At 39.7% G+C, this 14,655-nt stretch overlaps 1 pseudogene; it reads right to left on the bottom strand.

Moving 5' to 3' along the window:
* Positions 1-13,001: 13,001 nt before the first annotated feature.
* On the bottom strand, positions 13,002-14,408 carry LOC103226399 (argininosuccinate synthase pseudogene; annotated as a pseudogene).
* Positions 14,409-14,655: the final 247 nt, after the last annotated feature.

Here is a 14,655-nt window from a genome sequence, read left to right as displayed (position 1 = left end):
GTAGTCGGTCTTGTTTACTGGCTAACGTGGTGCTTCCATGTATCAATAAGGTGAGTACAATTCACTGGCTCGCTAGATTTTAACCTATATAATTCTTGATTAATTTTTAATTGTGGAGATTTGCCTTTAGAGAATGAGGAGAATCATTTCAAACTCACTTAGAAAGGAAAGCCCTGTACATGAAGAGAAATGTTAAATCATCGCAGCTTCTCTTCCCAAAAAACAAACCCACTCAGCATATAAGAACAGTAATAGGCATCATATTAGTCTACCAAAAAGTCCATGGCGCCTCCATTTCTAGAGATCTGCAAGAACAAGAAAAATAGCTCTTTGGAGAGATTATTTGCTTTGCATATCCAGAAGCTAAGAAATAGACCAGGTGACCCACTGAGATTCCTTAGCATTGAAGGCGTTCTGACTCCTGCTCTCCGAGCCAAGGTTTCTTAGATGTGACCACACTTAACTGTTTCCAGTGGTAGATATAAGACACACCTAACAACATACAGATTTAAAATATGTATGGTGGGCCGAACATGGTGGCTCATGCCTGTAATCCCAGCACTTTGGGAGGCCGAGGCGGGCAGATCACCTGAGGTCAGGAGTTCAAGACCAGCCTGGTCAACAAGGCGAAACCTGTCTCTGCTAAAAATACAAAAATTAGTTGGGCATGGTGGCACACACCTGTAATCCCAGCTACTCAGGAGGCTGAGGCAGGAGAATTGCTTGAACCTGGAAGGCAGAGGTTGCAGTGAGCCAAGATCATGCCACTGCACTTCAGCCTGGGAGATAGAGCTAGACTCTGTCTCAAAAAAAAAAAAAAAATGTATGGTGTAGTGGGAGTACTATAGCATATTTTGATATATGTATCTGTGTTCATAATATATAATATCAAATATCCCAAAACTGTCCTAACCTTTCAGCTTTGCATTGGAGCCAATCATTACTTCTGTTGAAAATACATATTTTAATCTACATATTGTTGTAAAATATATCATCAAAAAACTCATGATATGAGTTTTTTGATGTTCTCTCACTCATTATCATGAGAATAGCATGGAGGAAATCGCCCCCATGATCCAATTACTTCCACCTAGTCCTGCCCTGTCCACATGAGGATTATTACAATTCAAGGTGAGATTTGGGTGGGGACACACAGCGAAATCATATCAGTCAACAATTGTTAAACCTGGGTGATGGATACTTTTGTGTTGGTTATGTTATACTATGTTTATATATATTTGAAATATCTTATAATAAGTTATTTAAAAGAAAAAATAAATGTTTTTTTAACGTAGGAAATATTTCAAATATATTATTAAGACTCCACTCAAGAAGCAAGTTATAAAACATTATGTGTGCCTGTAATACCGTTTTTAAATTTTTAATGTTTGCAGTTGCACATAACTGAAGTTTATAACCATAGTTTTCAATGTTAAACATAGATAATCATAGTTATTGTGAATAGTCCAAAGATAGTTTTAACTTTTTTTCTTATCAGCATTTCTGATTTTTTTGTACAACGAACTTGTAGTAGAAATAATCTTTTTCTTTTTTTTTTTTTTTTTGAGAGGAGTTTTGCTCTTGTTGCCCAGGCTGGAGTACAATGGCGCCATCTCGGCTCACTGCAACCTCCTCCCCAACCCCGAGTTCAAGTGATTCTCCCGCCTCAGCCTCCCGAGCAGCTGGGACTACAGGCATGTGCCACCACGCCTGGTTAATTTTGCATTTTTAGTAGAGATGGGGTTTCTCCATGTTGGTCAGGCTGGTCTCGAACTCCCGACCTCAGGTGATCCACCCACCTCAGCCTCCCAAAGTGCTGAGATTAAAGGCGTGAGCCACTGTGCCCAGCCTGAAATAATCATTTTTTAATTGACAGGTTTTGGCATCAATATTTATTTTATATCAGTAGTAATGTTTATTGATTTTTTTTAACCCAAAATGAAATTTACATTCCAAAGTTTCCTTAGAAACTTTCAGAAAACCCCCACCTTATCCTTAAAATGGTTACCAAAGAATGGTCGTCTACTAAGGAGAAAACTTTAAGTTTGTGAACTCCTTGTTGCTTCTGCCACTTTGACGTATGCTACTCTAGTTTGGCAGAGCCCAAATTAAGTAATGCCTTATAAATCAAGATTTCTAAGAGTAGTCTTAGGTAGAATAGAAGTTTTCAAACTTAAGAGACCTTTGCCACTGACTCTTTCAGTGATCATGGGGACACTGCATGGGATGAGCCACCATTTTCTCACCTGGAATAAAACCACGAGATTGGCTCCTCATCTTCTTCAGGTTGATGTTTAGAAGATGTGTCAAATGTGTGTGTGTCGTGAAGTTCAAAATTCTTCAAAAATCAATGGTAAATATTTAATAACTCTTATATATAATCATCTAAAATGAAAATATAGTTTTGAGGGTGGTTTGGGATGATGAAAATGTATGAGAAGGAAGATTATAAAATGTATGACACTCTTTTCAAGATGGACTTGGGTTATCTTATTTCTTCATTAATTCATTTTTGTATGCATTCATTTATCCACGTATCTATTCTTTCACCAATGAATTCCTCATCTATTTAGCAGATATTTATTGAGATATTACTATGTACCAGGCTTCAGCATGGGGATCAAGAGGGGGCATTAAGGCCAGGGAAATTGGCAGAGCCCGAATTAAGTAGTGCCTTTTAAACCATGTTAGAGATTTTAGATCTTATCCTAAAAGCAATGGGCAGTCATTTAAGAGTTTTAAACAAGGATATTTTATTATCAGAATTAAATTGCTGTATAGAGGATTGGAATCAGATAAGAGTGGATGCAGGAAAAACCAGAGGCATTGTAGTAGTCCAATTGAGAAATGATGATTGTTTGGACTAAAATAGTGACTATTGAGATGGAGAGAAGTAGATAGAGTTGAATGCTATTTAGAACTCAGACATTTATTAAGCAAGTTGGATAAGTAAGAAGGAATATAGAGAGATGGATCGTTGAGTTCTCAGCAGAGCAACTGGGAAGCTGTATGCTTTTTACTAGGATGATGAGGGATAAGAGGAGTTTGAAGAGAAAACCCTGAGCTGTGTTTTAGACACGATGTGCTTGAGATGCTTGTGAGACATCCAAAAAAGAATGTCAGGTACAAAGTTTGCCCTACGGGTCTGCAGCTCAGAAAAAGACTGGACTAGAGGTAAAACTTAGGACATCATGGACATACAGGTCCCATGTGAAAACACAAAATTAGATAAGCTCACCTAATGTGTGAGAGTGAAGGATAAGAAGCTACATGATGTGAATCCAAGACAGAGTCCTGAGTATCTCTAATATTTCCAGTTCAGGGAGTGGAGGAAGAGTTCCAAAGAGAAACCCATCAGGAATCATCAGAGATTTAGTTGAAAGCTAGGAAAGGGTTGGGTTTGGTGGCTCATGCCTATAATCCTAGTGCCTTGGGAGGCTGAGGCAGGAGGATCATTTGAGCCCATGAGTTTGAGTCTGCAGTGAGCTATGATTGTGTCACTGCCCTCCAGCCTGGGCAACAGAGGGAGACCCCAACTCTCAGTGGCTCACGCCTGTAATCCCAGCACTTTGGGAGACCGAGGTGGGTGGATCATGAGGTAGGAGTTCGAGACCAGCCTGACCAACATGGTGAAACCTCCTCTCTACTAAAAATACAAAAATTAGCCAGCATGGTGGCACTTCCCTGTAATCCTAGCTACTTGGGAGGCTGAGGCAGGAGAATCGCTTGAACCTAGGAGGTGGAGGTTGCAGTGAGCCGGGATCGCACCATTGCACTGCAGCCTGGGCAACAGAATGAGACTCTGTCTCAAAAAAAGATAAAAGAAAAAAAAAAAGAGCTCTCTTTTTTTCTTTTAAAGAAAGAAAACTAGGGGAATATGGGACTACGAAGGCAGAGAAAGAGAGAATCACTCACTATTTAAAAAGCTGACAAGATGTCACAAGAGAGGAGGATTGAAAATGGTCTGTGAGCTGGGTGCGGTGGTTCACATCTGTAATCCCAGCACTTTGGGAGGCTGAGGCAGATGGATCACTTGAGGTCAGGAGTTCAAGACCAGCCTGGCCAACATGGCAAAAACCCGTCTCTCCTAAAAATACAAAAATTAGCCGGGTGTGGTGATTCACGCCTGTAGTCCCAGCTACTAGGGAGGGTGAGGCACCAGAGTCACTTGAACCTGGGAGGCAGAAGTTTCAGTGAGCTGAGATGGTGCCACTGCACAGCACTCCAGCCTGGGTGAAAGAGCAAGACCCTGTTCCCCAACCCCCCACACCCCCAAACCCCCACCCCCCCAAAAAAGGAGAAAAATAAAATTACAAGGTGAGACCTGGAGAAAGCTTTTAAGGTCTGGGTGGGCTTTTATAATTTGGATGAGATGCGAGCATGTGCTGAGGGCAGGAGTCCTTTAGAGAGAGAAAGGTTGAAAATTCCTTGCAGGGGAGAGGGCAAGTGAGACCAGGAGAGTAACCAGTGATGTGACATCTGTGGAGCACATCTGGACTCACTGACCTTTTGAAAGGAGGAGGAAGAAAGGAGGGCTTAGGGTTACACATGGTGGTGAAAGGTAAGGAAGTTCCCTTTGGGCAACTTCTCTTTTTAAAAAAGGAAACTTAACAGTGACAGGCTTTTTTCTTTCTTTTTTTTTTTTTTTTTTTTTACTTTTTTTGGAAACAGTTTCACTCTGTCACCCAGGCTGGAGTGCAATGGTGCGATCTTGGTGCATTGCATCCTCCGCCTCCCTGCTTCAAGCGATTCTCCGGCCTCAGCCTCCCAAGTAGCTGGGATTACAGGCCCCCCACCACCACACCCGGCTAATTTGTTTTGTATTTTTATTAGAGATGGAGTTTCACCATGTTGGCGAGGCTGGTCTCGAACTCCTGACCTCAGATGTTCTGCCCTCCTCTGCCTCCTGAAGTGCTGGGATTACAGGCATGAGCCACCGCACCCAGCCTGACAGGCTTTTATATGTAGGCAGAGGACATATTGCCTCCTCCAACACATACAAAATCACACATACTCAAGGTCATAAAAAAGAAGAAGGGGAGAATAATTAGTTTATTTCATGAGGAACCGAAATAACAATAGCAATAGGAATAACTATGACTGCTTTGGTACTAAATTCCATTCCTTAAAGTTCATGCTAGAAACTCAATTAAAATAAAGGGTTTGCCTAAAATTAGTTGCAAACAAGCCTTTAAAAGTTAGACAAAGAAATGAAGTTGATTACTTATTTCCTGTCCTGAGATAGGGCTAGAAGAGGATGAACTGTATAGCTAATGTGGAAAGTAAAACTTTTCAATTGTGTTTCCTTTGCATTCTTTGAAATGATGTGTAAATCAGAACCAACTGAATTAAACAGGTGACACTTAGCATTTGAATACAATGATTAATGGTACCTACACAGCAATTTATGAGAAATTGCTATTGAGCTCAGATATTATCATGACCAGTTTTACCAAGCACTATAGTTTAATACATGTGTTAAGATATACCTTTTTTAAAAAATAAAAAACAAATTTACATTACTTATTTTTCTCTACATTATCAACGTTAGTAGACAGACTCTTCTGGCCAAACTGGTAGGAGACATTATCTCAGTTGCGCCTATATGATACGGTGTCTTACAGTGTCACAGCGTTTTATAGCATCACAGTGGAAGGGAAAAAGGATTAAAAGTGTTTAAAATTAAGAAATTCACACACTATTTATACAGATTCATGATTATTATCTTTGGTTTGCCCAGTTCAAAATTCAAAGACGGTATATATGTGTATTTGTTTTGAATTACAAAAAAAAAAAAAAAAAAAATAGAAACCTCAATGGAAGTACAGAATTTAAAATAACTAAATATAGCTTTGGCATTGCTGTGTTTCTATACTGATTTTTAAAAATCTGGTACTAGTTTTTCTTTTTGCTTTATGCCCTTTAAAGAACTCAGATTCATAATGTACAAAGAAGTATATTTGATATATAGAGCAGAGCCATAAACCATATTTTATGCATAACAGTGATTAAATGCACAGTTGATATATTTCACTAAGATGGAAACCATGTCGAAAGGCTTACATTTTGATAACTTTCCTTTTGGGGGGTATTTCTAAATTATTTAAGTTGAAGAATAAAATGACTTGTTTGTGAATTTACATGCTCTTTTTAATCATCTTTAGGTAATGCTGATATGGCAAAGACGCTAAATTACAGGAGCAGTGGGAAGCTACTGAGTAAAAAGCGCAGAATCGTTTCATATATGAGCCCATGAGGAATATTCTGTTCAAGGAATGGAGACATAAGAAAATTACCTAACTCATGAACCACACATTAAGAACGTAGTCAGCTGTTGTAAATGCGTATCCAACAACAAACCATTATGTATCTTTGGTTTAATTATATGTGTTTATTACACACCTGTACCGGAAAGTAAAGGCTGCTATTTGCATTACTTGTGGTTTTCTCTATCAAAACAGCATTAGCATTATGAAGCTTATCAAGGTTATGTATAATTTACCTGGCTTGAGTAAGTCCCTTTATTTTGTGCACAATCACAACATGATTAGGGAGAAAAATTAGGAAATGTTTCAAACATTTTAGAAAGAATTTCTAAATTTAGAAATATAGTGAATTTCACATTTCTAGACAAATATCATCAAATTGCTAAGCCTCTGTAAATCAGCCTATGTTTAGAAAGAGAGTAAAAAGTTAGATGAAATTCAACACTTAATTTTTTTCCCAGAGTTTCATCTTAAAGAGCATTATTTATAATGATGCTGATGGTGCTTTAACAGAGTACTTATGAGTATGGAAAAATGTCAGACTTCCAAATAATTTGTGATATACTATTTTTACAAGTCACACTAAATAAACAATCTAGATAAAATTGTTTTGTATGTTTGAGAGCATTTACTGATTACATGGAAGCATTAAAACATTATGGAGAAGAGTACATTTTAAAAGCAAAAATATCTGTGTATCAAACACAACCTCAGAAGATCGTTAAGTGGCTCAATAGAGAACTTTTATGAAGCAATTCATTTATATACATCATCAAAACTTGTTACTTTTACAGATTAGAGTTCCCTAATGATTTTGATGTATACTTATTTTTAAAGCATCCAACAGTCATTAGTTACTATCCTTTAATTTCATGCTTGTCTATGCTTAACAAGTTCTCTCTTTACTCCTGTCTTCCTTCCTTTAAAGAGGGAAAAGTGAGGTTATATAGTAAGGAAGACAACACATGTCCTGATGAACATACTGCTATTATTATAATGAAAATAATACCATTTCAGAAGACCAAACAACAAATGGTACCCAATGTCCACAGAAAATTAAAATTCTATTTGGGATTCCCATAGGATCTAATACCAATCCCACAGATGAAGTTTGATAGTTTATCATGAAGACAAAAGCTTAGGAAAATAAGGGGCTTGAATCCATGAAAAATATAATAATAGCAAAAGGAAAAGGACTAAATAATATTATTAATTTATAGTAGACACCAGCAAGGAGCAACTGGTGGCATGGAAAAAGGTAGTAATTTCAGTAGATGTCTCATAATATGAAACAAGAATTATATTTTTTACAACCACACAAAAACTACAAGTAAAACTCTAGAAATACTAACAAGTTTTTAGAACTATAATTGTCTAGTAATTTTTTTCTTAGAACAAAGCATAGGACCAAATATACAGATAAAACAACATTTTTTCAGCTCATGTTTAAAATATTATATTTTAAAGCTTCTATAACACATTCATTCACAAAATCAAAGACATTAAAATAAACTGGTCACCTTTTTATATCACATTATAAGTTCCCAAACTAATTTTGCCTCATTTTATTACTATTTAGATAGAGATTATTATTCTATAATAACATATTTTTAAAATATTTTCCAACTCATTTTATTTAAAAAGAATTATTTTTGATCAACAATTGCAGCAATTGTTTTTCTAAAGAATTGCCTTTACAATGAAACCATCCAAGATGACTAAAACAATGAGGTAATTTTTTAGAATGTAGATTATCTCCACAATGTCTATTATATATTTTTGCAAGTCAGCAAATTATTTCATTTTCCTCTCCCTAGTATGGAAATTTAATCTAGGTATTTATTTCATTTTCGGTAACCTATTTGAAGAAAGACTAACTACCCTTCAGTATACAGGATTACATTATGCATTCAAAACTGATACTATAAATTATACAATCTAACAAAAAATTATTAATGGTTTATGGGGTGGGGGAAGGACAACCAGGAAACCTCAACTGCCAGCAATAGAATGTAATAGTTCTTCATTTTCCTTTAGTGAAAGGAAAGGAGCCCAGAGCATTTGTGTTTAAACATTGCATCCACCCTTTCACACAGCGCTGTTTAAGACAAGGCGCAGTAAGGACCCCAGATAGACTTCAGGTCTACACCACAGACCACCCTTAAACATCAGTCAATATATACTCTTAAGCTACAGCTGGGTACTTTTATTCATTTTAATATGCAATTCATGACAGTAGAACACAGAGAAACTTGTTATTCTACTGTATTATAATGGTGGTCGAATCTGCCAGCTATTTTCTTTTGCTACCGTTACTAGTGCTTCCCTCCAACTGGAGTATTTTTTTCTTTCTTTCCTTTTTTTTTTTTTTTTTTTAATTATTTTCCTTTCCTTTCCCTTTCCCTTCCCCTTCCCCTTCCCCTTCCCCTTCCCCTTCCCCTTTCCTTTCCTTTCCTTTCTTTTCCTTTCTTCCTTTTCTTAAGAGACGGGGACTCAGTACGTTGCCCAGGTCAGAGTGCAGTGGTTATTCACAGGTGCCACCCCTCTACTTATCAGCATGGGAGCTTTGACCTGCTTCATTTCCAGACTGGACCAGTTCACCCCTCTTTAGGCAACCTGGTGGCCCCCTGCCCTGGGGAGGTCACCATAATGGTGAACTTAATGCCGACCCCTGACCGGCATAGTGCCCTACAGCCTCTAATTCCTAGGCCCAAGTGATCCTCCCACCTCAGCCTCCCTAGTAGCCGGGACTACAGGTGTGACACTGCTCCCAGTAAATGGAGTATTTTATGATTGTTAAAATCACTGGATGTAGATTCTAAGCCTTTTTTGACCATTTTTAAATCAATTAGAGAAGGGATCTTGTAAGCTGCAGTGAATCCTTCTGAAAGTCTGTGTTGCAGAGAATGAATGCCTCCACAAGATGCAGTACACTGGGGAGGACCCTGGCTAAGGCCACTCACAGCCATCCCAGGTCGACAGGGAAGTCCCAGGTGGACACCAGGAACTTGTTGGGTCATCCACTCATACATGTGATTTTTCCTCCCACTTTTCTACACCAGGAGTCTAGATTCAAACTGCTGATTAGGTGTTTTGTAGAAATAGTACAACAAGGAGAATTAAGTCTACTACAACAGGCTTACGGTTTAGGCTGGGTATCAGGATTTCAGATGGAAGCAGGAGAAGCAAAGCTATTCAGGAACAGATCCACTCAGAGAACACAGACCCTCCCTCCCTTTACTTACATCATATCCCTTCATAATGACAGTTATCATAATGCAGCAGTTCATCTCAAAAAATGTAAATCTGGGGGCAAATGTAATTCAATGCACAGAATTTTATTTTATAGAAAAATTTAATTTTATAAAAAATTATGGAAAATTAAGTACAGATTAATACAAATTTTACTGTAATTTATTGGATTTGTGTTCACGATTATACTACATCCCAAAGTCTCGGAAAACCAAAGTTTCTCTTAAAGCATCCTACCTAAAGGAAAACTGAAGCTTATCATATCCTACTCTGTAAATAAGCTCCATTCCAATTCTATTAAAATTACAGAATAACTCATATTTGTTTTGCTCTGTTGTTTTGTGCACAGCAGTATTTCCTATGCTAAAAATGAAAAGCTCATCCACTACAGGATACTCTTATCTGTGTTTTTCATCCTTAAATTAATACATTAATACACCCTTAACACATGAAGACAACATTCTTAGATCTGTTATCTGTCCCTTCTATTGCCTAGATTTAATTTGATGTTGGTCTAGGGTCCTTCCACAGTGTGCTAAAAGAAAGGATTTGTCTTGTTTTGTTTGTTTCATTCGGATATTATTCAAAATTTCCGGTGTGGATTGGGGAATTGAAGCTAGGATCCATGTAATATAAATGAAAATAAAACTGCTTTGCAATTTTGTTTTTCTATGATGATGCTAGTTATGAATGATATAAATTATTATATATGGGATCATAAGATATGCAGTGTAGCAGGTTGAATTGTGTTTCCACAAAAGATACATTCAAGTCCGAATTCACAGTACCTGTGAATGCGGCCTTATTTATAAATAGGGTCTTTGCAGATGTAAACAAGTGAAGACGAGGTCATAGTGGATTAGGGCAGGCCCTAAACCTGATGACTGGTGTCTTTATAAGAAAAAGGGAAGGAGATTGTACGCAGAGACATAGAGGACACCACACACAGGAAAGATGGCCATGTGACAATGGAGGCAATGATGGGAGTGAGGTGATGCAGCTACAAACCAGGGAACTATAAACCAAGAGACTATAAACCAAGGATTACTACCAACCACCAGAAACTCAGAGAAAGGCATGGGACCAGTTCTCGCCTCACAGTGTCCAGAAGGAATCCATCCTGAAGACATCTTGCTTTTGGACTTCTGGCCTCCTGAACTGTGAAAGAATGAATTTTCTGTTGAAACCCACCCAGTTTGTGATCATTTATTATGACAGCCCTAAGAAACTAATACATGCAGTATACATAGATTTGTAAAATAACCACACCTCAAATTGCTTTCTGCATAAGGGCCAGTGTTAGCCAGGACTTTCCAAGCCTCCAGAGACATAGGTGAGAAACTTCCACTTGGGAGAATTCTTTTTGATTACCAAAAGTCTAAGGACATTGACTTACCTTTCCTCATGATATGCGTTTTATTTATCCTCATTGTCATCTAAAATTACAGCTTGAAAGAAAATGATTATGTTGAAAACTGGAAGCAAGAATCGCTCATTGTGGAACGTGGGTTTCGCAGAAAAACACTCATCTCATGATAGAGGCTGTGACTTTTCCATCTCCAGTTGCCTCCAGATTAATTTCCATTGTAAATGAGAATTTTTCTATTAAAAATGAGTGTATCAATCATTCAATAACATAAGTGAATTAGAAATCTTAAAGGTACACACATGGAGGAAGAAAAAAAAATACCTGACAGTATATATACCAAGATGTTAATAGAATTAAGAGTTCCCAATTTTCTTCGTTTTGGTCGTACAAATTCCCTAATGTTATTACACTGAGTATCAATTGCTTGTGTAATACTTTAAAAAAAGAAAAACTAGTAGGGAGTTGCCTAGTACATGGCATGAAATTTGCATTTTTCCTAGGCCAGATGTTTCCCTTACCTTATCACGGTACCAGGAAAAATAAGGCAACAGACATCCACGGGCTCCTTGCCTTGGAATTTTTTTCCCTAGGCATGTGCACACACACAAACACACACACATCCAACAAATAGAGGAATGTTAGCTTTATCAGCAATGAGATGTAAAGGAGACATAAATCATGGATGTATCTGACATTTAACCAATTTAGATTCCTTTCACACAACTTTCAATTTCAAGCGTGTCCTTTGATTCTCCATTTAGAGAAAACAGCCCCGTCTGCTGATCAGAGGATGTCTAACTAGGACTGCCCCACCCCACAGCTCCTGAAAACACATTTGGTCACAATGGAGTGTGATGTGAAAATGGAGTGAACAGCGCAACAAGCCACATGTGGCAGTGCTGCATTTAACCCTACTTTCTAGAAACACTCAGGGTGGTAAGGAGTCTAGAGCATTAAAAAAAATAGAAAAAAAAATATCTTGTATTATGGCATTACCAGTTTTAAAAGCCATTAGTATTTCTAGGCTTCCCATTAATGTTGGGGCAAATAATACAGTTGAAAGGACCTACAAGGTCCTGTATGCCCAGACCTCCTTTGCCAGCCACATCCCCACCATGCTCACTCACTCTCCACACACCAGGCCTCACTCAGGCCCCCGAATGTGCTGTGATCCTTCCTGCCATCAGGCATTTGCATATACTGTCTCCTTTTCCTGCATTATCTTCCTCTCCATCTCCTTAACTAAATAATTCCAACTTATACTTTAGATTTCAGCTGAGTCTTTGTTTCCTCGAAGTAATCATCCTTTACACTTCAGGCTATATCAACCACTCACTTCTTATGCTCTCACAATACTGCTCTCCTCCCTATCACCTAGCCAGGAGGGAATTTTACATTTATTAGTATGATTGGGATTTTTTGTTAATGCCTATTGCCATATCCAGAATATAAGTTTTATGAGGGCAGAGATAAAGATGATTTATTTGGATTGCTTTTCCCCACCACTGAATCCCCTTTACTTGGAGAGTGCCTGGCACATAGTAGGCTCTAAATAAATATTTATTGGATAAACATATGGATGAATGAATTAGAAATACAAACTTTAAAAATTCTTCAAATTTGTCAGTTCTGGAGAAATGTCTTCAAGTCCAGTAGACATGCAACTGTGCACTCAGTTAGACCAAGCTGGAAGAACTTGGAAAGCAATAGAGTCAGTGACCACACCCAAACCAATGCTTAACCACAGTAACACTAGCTGTTTTTTTAGGTACTACTGGCTGTTATTGCTCATACTCCTAAGGAATTTTTCCACCACTTTTTTCTTTATATGTGCATGGTAACTTACATTTGTATTATTCAGTAGAGTTACAAGCGGGGTATATTCATGGTTAGAAGGTGAGTGCCCGATCCCTAAGTTTATATGCAATTTTTTTCCTTTAATTGTCATTGTATAGCTCCCCACCGCAGCTGCCCCCGATGACTAGGTTTGCCAGCTTCATCCATGTTGCTGCAAAGGGGAACAAAGCTGGGGCCTGGCAGTCCCACTACACTGCCTGCGGGGGAGAACAAGTCACAACGACAAATTATCACAACAATTAGCACCTGTACTTGGGGGATCTGCAAATTGAGGAGGCCCCAGCTCCTCACTGTACAGGGGTCTATTTAGCAGTGACCTTGCTCTGGCGATGATGATATTCCTTCAGTCTGAGGGAATTGATGTTGATGAAACCGGTGGCATCAATTGGTTCGTAATCACCATGCACGTTCATGCTCACCAGGTCCTTGTTGTAGAGAGACAGGGGGGACTCCCAGCCGAGCATGTACACCTGGCCCTTGAAGAGGGACACCTGTACTTTCCCTTCCACTCGCTCTTGGGTCTTGGCGATGGAGTGGCGGACAAATTCACACTCAGGGCTGTGCCAGAAACCAGTATACACCAGCTCAGCATATTTCAAGCCCAGGCCTTGTTTGATTTGGCGCACTTTCCAGTCCATGGTGAGGGCCTCGGTGTCTAAATGAGCGTGGTAAAGGATGGTGCCTGCTAAGGTCTTGTAGATACCTCGGGACTTCATTCCAAGGAAGCGGTTCTCCACGATGTCAATACGGCCCACGCCATGCTTTCCCGCGACTTCATTCAGGTACATGAAGAGCGCCAAGGAGGTCTGGTGGGTGGTGCCATCCTTGACATTGGTAACCTTCAAGAGGACCCCTTTTTTGAACTCGATCTCGAGAATGTCAGGGGTGTTGGGGGCTTTGGCTTGTCCGGGGTCTTCGTGTAGAGACCTGGAGGCGCTAGGTTCTTGGGGGTCCGCTAGGATTCCAGCTTCGTAGCTGATGTGCATGAGGTTCTCGTCCATGCTCCACGGGTTCTTGGGAGTGACCGGGATGGGAGTGGTGCTTTGTGTATTCCGTCAGGTCACTGCAGCCCTTGAACTGGTTGTAGAATTCGGGCATCCTCCAGGAAGCAATGACCCTTATCTGGGGGGCCAGCCAGTAACAGGTGAGCTCACACCAGACCTGATCGTTCCCCTTTCCCGGGGCGCCGTGAGACACATACTTGGCCCCCTCCCGCTGGGCGATTTCCACTTGTTTGCGGGCAATGCAGGGCCTGGTGAGAGAGGTGCCCAGGAGGTAGCGGTCCTCATACAGTGCACTGGACTGGATGGCCGGCCAGATGAACTCCTCCACAAACTCCCTGCTAACATCCTCAGTGAACACCTTTTTGGTCCCAAGCTTCAGTGCCTTCTTCCTGGCTTCCTCGAAGTCTTCCTTCTGGCCAGTGTTGGCCAGGTAGGCAATGACGTCGTAGCCTTGTTCCTTCAGCCGTGCGAGGATGCACGAGGTGTCCAGGCCGCCACTGTAGGCCAGAACCACTGAGCCTTTGCTGGACATAGCATCTGGGATTGGAGGCGCGCGTTCCCGGCATCTAGAATCTGTCTTCACGGTGCAGTGAACCACTGGGGCCCGGGCAGCGGTGGCAGGCGACAGAGCAGAACTATATGCAATATTTTTTGCCTGCCAACTATTCTCTGATACCATGGCCAAGCCTCCCAAGATGGTGGCTTTCCAGGCTCACCTAGTAAATAGGGTTTCTAGGCTCAATTAGCCATGCCACTTAGTAAAACTTTACAGAAAATATTTCCTTCTGACAGATATAATGAGGTAAAGAAGCTGAAAACAGTTCAAGAATTTTATTCTCTCTTCATCCCTTATCAGTTGCAAAGCCAGAGTTCCTGAAACCTTTCCCTATCCTCTGCCAGGAAGTGG

Source organism: Chlorocebus sabaeus, chromosome 21 (assembly GCF_047675955.1).
Source record: "Chlorocebus sabaeus isolate Y175 chromosome 21, mChlSab1.0.hap1, whole genome shotgun sequence".
In the NCBI taxonomy this organism is placed as follows: domain Eukaryota; kingdom Metazoa; phylum Chordata; class Mammalia; order Primates; family Cercopithecidae; genus Chlorocebus; species Chlorocebus sabaeus.
Note: the sequence above shows the minus strand (reverse complement) of the source record. Positions and strands in the feature narration are given on the sequence as shown.